Source organism: Orcinus orca, chromosome 2 (genome assembly GCF_937001465.1).
Source record: "Orcinus orca chromosome 2, mOrcOrc1.1, whole genome shotgun sequence".
NCBI lineage: Eukaryota > Metazoa > Chordata > Mammalia > Artiodactyla > Delphinidae > Orcinus > Orcinus orca.
Genome location: NC_064560.1, coordinates 62,468,490 through 62,476,816, shown reverse-complemented (window position 1 = coordinate 62,476,816; position 8,327 = coordinate 62,468,490).

The window sequence follows — 8,327 nt, the reverse complement described above, 5'->3', positions numbered from 1 at the left end:
GTTTAGTTACTAGTGTTGTACCCTCCTTGGTTTCTTAGTTGCGACAAGTGTACCCTGGTTATGCAAGTTAGGAGGGACTGGGTGAGGGGTACAGGGGAACTCTCTGTACTATCTTTGCACATTTCAGGTAAATTAACATTATTCCCAAAGAAAAGGGTATTAAGAAAAAAATATATATAAAAGATTGTAGGAACAGTTTAAGAGCTTTTCACAAGTTCATTTAACTATGATCAGGAATTATCTATTCATTACTATAAGTGATCTTGATATGAGTCAAGATAGAATTTAACCTTGGAATTTAAGTTAAATCTTTGCTTAGTCCGTATTTTGTCAAAATAAATTTGATTTTCTTATTTTTTTAAATATTGCTTTCCCTTTATTTTTCACACACACACAGACTGTATTTTATTTTTACAAGAGATAAATCAACTGACACCAAGCATTGTAGATGGATGACCACAACAAAAGCAACAATGATTGCAATTACCAAACACGAAACACACTCATACTATGTCATAATATTGACATTCAGTCCAGGAATCCTCCACCGTAACAGCTCCTTTACTTTGCAGTGAAAATTGATTTGTATATTTTTTGCCTCTGAGTCCTTGTGGGATTTTTTAAAATTTTATTCAAACAGAAAGTCACAAAAATTATAATCATCCTCATCATTTCACTCAGTCCGATGTAATTAATTTTTTTAATTTTGATCTTTTGTTAGCACTTTTATGAATTCATCAGTTAAAAAGAAAGAAAGAAAGAAAGGGAGGGAGGGAGGGAGGGAGGGAGGGAGGAAGGAAGGAGATTCTTCTGTTGCCTTTAGTCCCAGCTTGCCCCTGAACTTGGGGAACATGACCTCCTCAGTAGCATTTTGATGCTATTGCACTTTACTGAATGTCCCAGGGCAGCTGTCCTCTTCACTGGCTGCCCTTGGTCTTACTGGTGAACTGAGCTCTGTTTTTCCCTCGAGTGGCTAGCAGTTTCATTTCTGGTGCCCCTGGGGGGAAATGGCCACTGCTCCAAAAGCCTAGGGAAAATACCTCCTCCCAGAATACCTTCTCTCCAGCTAACATAAGGCCAGGCCAGCAGGCTGCCCCACCTCAGACAAGGGCCAGACTCTCTGCAGAGCGCCTGTCCTCCCAGGGTGATGGCAGGAGGATGGGAGCTCCCTCCCCCGGCCATTCATCCACTTTCTCCTCTCCTCGATCTACAATTCATACATTCATTCAGTCGTTCAGTCATTCACACACTCTTTCTTTGTAGCGCTGGCCTCACATCATCTGCTTATTTATCTGCCTGTGGTCTGACCCCTACATTCAGTCCCCAAGGGCAAGGGCCTCTAGAAGAGATTCTAGCTCAAGGTAGTTGCTCGTTAATGATTTTTCGAGTGAATGAATGCATGAATAGATGAACTCTCATTTTATTTAGCTAATCAAAACATGTACTGAGCACCTACTGCATACACAATGCAGGATTAGGCCCAAATAGCTGCACAAAGATGCACCCCCCCCCGCCTCCCCAGGTTTAGTACTATACAAGAGGAGGCACAAGTAATTTGCCCCAGTGGTTAAAGCAGAATTAAGCACTTTCCTATGCAGTTGAGAAGACTTTGGTGGGCACCAAGGTGATCAAGGTGGGCTTCATGGAAGAGGTGAACTGATCTGGGATTTGTAGAGCAGTTAAGAGGTAGACCTTTCCCCTCTGCCCTCTGGCTACCCTTGACTCACCCACATCCCACCAGTCGATTCCAGGCCACCTCCCTGTCCTGGCCCAGTATTTTCTCTTGCCACCAGCAGGCTGGGATTCTAGGCTTCTCCTGTGAGACCAGGGTTCAAGACACCGGCTGCTCAGGTCTGTTGGGCCAGGCAGGGGTTTACCACAGGAACCAGCCGCTTCCTCCTAAAACGTGAGTGCCTTGACAAGTAGGGAGGATGAGTGGGGATTGCCGGGACAGGATGGTTTCCTCCCCGCCAAAGAGAGGCAGGGCATGGCAGCCACGTGGGCAGGCAGGAGGGGAGTTGTGGTTTGGGGGCAAAGGTGATTCTGAACTGCCCTGGGAAGCAGTTCTGGCCACACCTCATTCCCTTTATCTCCTCAGAGCCACAGAGAGTGCCACATCTCCACGCTCATGGGGCAGTCTCCAATGTGGCTGGCCTGCGGGGCAAGGGGAGAGAATGCAGGCTTCTGCAAAATTCTCTCCCCTATGACAACTTGTGGGATCAAAAATGAGGTCACAGATAGTGGGACACGGGACATCTTGTGCTCCCTGGTGGGCTGCTCTGAGAGGGTCACAACATTCTATCTGTGCTGTTCCTACCAAAAACATACACGTTGAATTTAATCATGTGGAAGCAGCAGACAATCCCAAATTGAGGGACATTCTGCAAAACAACTGGCCTGCATTCCTTAAAAAAAATGTAGGTGTCCCGGATGACCAACAAAAAAAAAAGAGAACTAGATTAAAAAGACATGACAGCTGCATGTGGTGCTTTGACTGATCCTTGATTGGCTCCTGGATCAAAACAAACAAACAAAAAGAACCCTGTAAAAAACCACTATTGGGACAGCTGGGGAAATCTAAACAAGAACCACGGTTAGATAAGGGATTTATCTGCGTCAAGTGTTTTGAGTATGATCATTGTAGTGTGGTTGTATGGGACAGTGTCCTTGTTCTGAGAGTATGCCTGGTGAAGCATTTTGAGGTGAAATGTCATGATGTCAACTCTCAAATGGTTCTGAAAACAATGTGTGTGTATGTGTGTGTGTGTGTGTGATGAAGCAAAAGTGGTGAATCCAGGTGAGGGGTACATGCATGTTCATTGCACCATTCTTGCAACTCTTCTGTAGGTTTGAAAATTCATAAACAAAAAGTTTGGAGAAAATCCCTTGTGGAGCTGTCACTGGGAGCCTCCGATATCTGCTAGGAAAAATCAGCTTCCCCAAGGCCTGGGGCAGAAACCACAGAGTTATAGGCTCAAGGAGAGTCCCACCCACACACTCTGCCCAATTATAGTTCAAACTTTGCATGACCCACTGGGCTCCCTGTGTTCCGTACGGAACAGGGGCCAGCATGTACCAGGGACTCAGCACTTACTCAGGACCTACCCCATGCCAGGCCCTGTACTAGGCACCAAGACATCAAGCCCCCACTCTTTCAGTGTGCACAGTTCATGGAGGGGTCAGCTCATGCCATTGCAGAGTATGTTCTGGGTACAGGAGTCCAAAAACACACAAACCAAAATGCAGGGGTCTCAGGGAAGACAGAAGCAGAGATTAGCAACAGTAGCAGCCTCTGTGAACTGGGCGTTTCTAGAAGCCAAGCACAGAGCTGGGCCTTCTCTGGACAACACTGTGTCTCCTCTTCACAATGGCTGACCATGCAGGAGGGATTTTTTTTTTAACAAGGTGGAAACTCTGGCTCAGAGAGGTCACATCACTTGTCTAAAGTCACACAGCTAGAGGATGGCAGATCTGGAAAAGGAGGTGACGTGATCTCAGTCATGAAGAGGTTTGACAAACTGACTTAGTTTTGGTTTTGGTTTTGGTTTTGGCGGCACCGTGCAGCATGTGGGATCTTAGTTCCCCGACAAGGGATCGAACCCATGCCCCCTGCAGTAGAAGTACGGAGTCTTAACCACTGGACCTCCAGGGAAGTCCCCTCAAACTGACTTAGTTTGTTGCTTGCCAGGCATGAAGGAACTGCTTGAGTGAAGATGTGGAGGGAGGAAAGTGTGGGCAGGGTTTCTCAGCTTTAACACTAGTGACATTTGGGGCCAGATAAATCTCTGTTGTGCGTCTGTCCTGTGCGTTGCAGGATGTGTAGCAGCATCCCTGGCCTCTACCCACTGTATGCCAGTAGCCAGTAGCACCCTCTACCCCTTGCTGAAACAACTAAAAATGTCTCCAGACATTGGCAGACGTTTGTCTGGGGGCAAGATCCCTGCCGCTGAGAGCCACTGGGGTAAAGCATCTGCATCCTGCCCTAAGCTGAAGGGCAGCCCTTGGCCTAGCTCTGCTCCTGGCTGGAGGGCTGTGCCTGCTCCCTCCTGAGGTGGGCAGGTGGACAAACCCTGGCATGAACTCTGCACTATCTCTGCGGCTGTACCCGGCTTCTCCTCCCACGCTGTCCTCGCCTCCATTTCTGCCTTGACTGCTCTTCTTGGAGAGTCCAGTGAGCAGCAGCCCCCTGGGCCAGCTGAGAGTGGCCAGAGACAGGCCAGGCCCTGATCATCACTTGCAGGGCCTAGGAAGGTCACCCCTTCCAGTGTCTCAGTGTCCCCACTTGTAACGCAGAGACAAACACAACTGCTTTGAGGAATCCCAATGGATCACTGCTGTGGCCTCAGGGTTCCTGGCCAGGCCTGAATTCCAGACAGTGAGTGACAAAGGGAGGGCTCTTGCGCAGGGATCGTCCCCTCCACACCCACACAGGGCAGAGTTCTCTCTGCAGCCCAGATGGAAATGCTGTCCTTCAGACTTAAAAAGTCCCTGAGACCTTGGACAGTCAGGTCTCCAGGAATTCACCGTTAACAAATAAAGTACGGTCAGTAAGCAGTGGTATGGCCAAACTAGAGTGCCCGTCCACCGCAGCTGACCTGGATGCCCTGGCTTCCGCCAAGCCAGCCACTGTGTACTGTGTGTTATCTTGCCAGCTGCTGCATTAACCTTTAAAAGTATTTGGAGACTTAAGATGAACTACATTTCTTGCAAAGTATATTCTTTTCCGTATCACAGAAATTATTTTATGGAAATGTTAGCACTTCTGTACCAGTGTTGAATAAAATTAAAAATTAAAAAAAAAAAAGGGTTAACACTCTCCTAATGAAGAACCTCCAGGAACCTCCTCCCCACCTCCCATCCGCCACCCCCCACTGCTATACCGGCCGTTACATATTTTGGCTATTTCCTCTTCACTCCCTCCATCATTCAACATTTATTGCAAACCTACCATGAGCCAGGTCCTATGCTAGGTGCTGCCCTCAAAGTGTTCCTGGGCCCGTAGGGACTAAAGAGACAACCAAACATCAACGATTCACATAGCACAGCAGTTGTAAAGGTAGAGGCCTGTACAGAGTCCCCTGGGGGCACCATGGAGCTAGGAAAGGTCTACCTGTGGAGGAGTCTCAGAGGACTGGGTCTTGAAGGATAAGTGGAGGATCGTAGTGAAGGACAAAGGGGGAAGGGAATTCCCAGAAGAAGGACCAGCATGTGCAAAAGCAGAGGTCATCCATGGGATGTGGAGAGAAAATGTTAGAACTTGTATTTATATTAAGTTCTAGTTTCATGCTTTTTTATTTTCTATTTTATAGACATATTAACATAGTGATACATATATGGTTTTTGTTGTTGTTGTTGTTGTTTTTGGCTGTGCCGCAAGGCTTGTGGGATCTCAGTTCCCCAAACCAGGGATTGAACCTGGGCCACAGCAGTGAAAGCCAGGAATCTTAACCACTAAGCCACCAGGGAACCCTCCTGGTTTATTTTTTAATATATGTATTTTGAGGCGCACCCCTCCCACATTTTCTACTGATGCATGATCAAAACTGTTGCCAAGGCTGGCTTGAGACATGTTGTGTTTGAAGGGCCTGTGAATGTCCAAGAGTTAATGTCTAGGCTTGGAGCTAGATAAGGGTGTGGGTTAGGGAGACAGCCTTGGGTGCTGGGGGTGAGGAAGGGAGAGGGGTTTAGATTGTGTGTTTACAGAGACAAGGCAGGGTGGAGGAAGGAGCAAGTGGTTCTTAGCCTGGCTGAATCTGGGGAGCTTTTAAAAAGCATTCACTCCCAGCTCCTTTGATTTAATGGGCCTGGAGTGAAGCCCAGTCATCTTCTTTTAAACTCCCCAAGTGATTCCAATTGCAACCAGAGTTGAGAACCACTGACCTAGATCAGTGTTCTTTAAATTTTCATGCTGTGTATCCCCTAAAAGAATTTTGGAAAACTACACACTTTCATATTTTTAAGTTGACATCTAAATTTTTTTATCGTAATTTTAATAGCTGTAAAAATATAATTTCCTGCATGTTGTATATATTTTCTCCAGAACCTCAGGGTTGCAGATTTGGTTTATTTAATTTATGGGAAATGTCTGCCATATAAGCTAATTGGCAAAGCCAGAATTCATCGTCAAGTCAGTCAGCCCAATCAGATTTACTATCTGTCAAAAGAAAATCTGGATTCATTTTTCAATTCAAATAAATGTGTTAATACATAGCCCCGTGACAACCATCTCACTTTCATATTCTAGTTCTAAGTTAAATAGTGCACAGAGCCTTGTCACCTAGCATTTGTCCCTTAGATGGAATAAGATGCTGCCCCTTCAATATTTATAGCCAGTGCTCTCTGTGCTTTGTTGGGGGGGATCTCTCCCTCAGAAGTGTGCACTCTCTCATTGCTCCTTTGTTTGGGTCCATAGTGGTCTGCACTTGTCTAAATGATGGACCATGGTCCAACTGAGATTGAGTGAAAGGTAAGCCTTACTTGGAAAGGTAAGTGAAGTGGGAAAGGACAACTGGCTTGATGTTTGACTGCAGAAGCAAATAGATTCATTTTAGAAAAAGAGGGCAGAGAGAAGTTGAGGATCTGGAAGTCAATACCTCTGAAGTTGTTCATGATAGATCCATACATATGGTAACTTGACTTACAATAAAGACACCTATGCAATTCTGGGGAGGAACCAATGCTTTTTTCTCTGCATACTCATAAGGGAAAAAAATTAGCTCTGACCCCTTCCTCACACCATACACATTAAATCAACGTAGATCCACTGCGCCACCAGAGAAGTCCCTAAAATGTGCCATTTTAACGATGTTTAAATGTACAATCCAGTGACATTAATTACATACACTATTTTGTGCAACCATCACCACCACCCATCTGCAGAACTTTTTCATCTTCCCAAACTGAAACTCTATTAAACACTAATTCTCCATTACAACCTTCCCCTATCTCTTAGTAACCTCTAATATTTCTGTCTCTATGGATTTGCCTATTCTAGGTACCTTATGTAAGTGGAATCATGTAGTATTTATCCTTTTATGTCTGCCTTATTTCACTTAGCATAATGTTTTCAGGGTTCATCCATATTGTCACATTTATGAGAACTTCATCCCTTTTTATGGCTGTATAATGTTCCATTGTACCTGTATTTATTTTGAGAGTAATTTCCTAAAGATTCAGAATCATTCAAGCTTTTTCAAGTCACAGTTCCTCTCTCCATTCCCCGTGGTATTACATATTCCTGCACCTAACCATATATTTGAAATAAATAACGGTAGCACAATGATTTTAAAGACAAAGAAGCAGAACCTAAGTTAATTTAATTTTATGTGATTATTGGCTTTTTTTTTTTCTTTTGGCCGGGCCTAGCAGCTTGTGGGATCTTAGTTCCCCGACCAGGGATCGAACCCAGGCCCTGTGAATGAAAATGCCAAGTCTTAACCACTGGACTGCCAGGGAATTCCCTATTGGCGTTTCTGTGTTTAAAATTTAATACAGTAAAATAGTATAAACTGGTATATGTTTTTTTGTCTCCTTTAAAAAAAAGTTAACATACTTAAAAAATATTAATCCTTTTTGGGGGGTTATGGTAATATTTATTTTATTCTTAATTTTTTTACTGGTGTGATGACATATACATGAAGTGCAATAAAATTAAAGTGTCATTTTCTGTGTTGTTTTTCTTGTCATCATTATTATGATTATCAATTTCATTATTATTGCTAAAAATGATTTTCTTGTATAGAGAACTGGAAGCATTAAAAATATCCATTCCAAGTGTCCAGTATTCTAGGTATGCCACTGGACATACTAAAGAAAAATGAATATGTCCACCAAAAGATATGTATTATACAGAATGTTCATAGCAGCTTTGCTCATAAAAACCTCGAATTGTAAATAACTCAAATGTCCATCACTTAGAGAATGGATAAATAAATTGTGGATTATTCGCACAATGGAATACTACATAGAAATTAAAAAAGAACTAACTACGTATACATGCAACCATACAGATGTCTCTCACAAACATAAACGAAAGAAGCTAGGCACAAAAGACTCCATTTCTATAAAGTTCAAGGACAGGCAAAATTAACGGATGGTGAAAGGAGTTAGGAATAGTGGCTACCTTGGGGAGGGGGTGGCAGTGATTGACTGGGAATGGCAGATACCCAGACATATATACTTGTAAAAATTTATCAAGCTTTACACCTGTGATTAATGCATTTCACTACATGTAAATTATTCTTCAATACAAAAGAAAAAAAATGTTAGCTCCAAAAGTTCAGAGATTTTTGTCTGTTTTGCTCAACTCTATCCTCAGAGATTAGAAC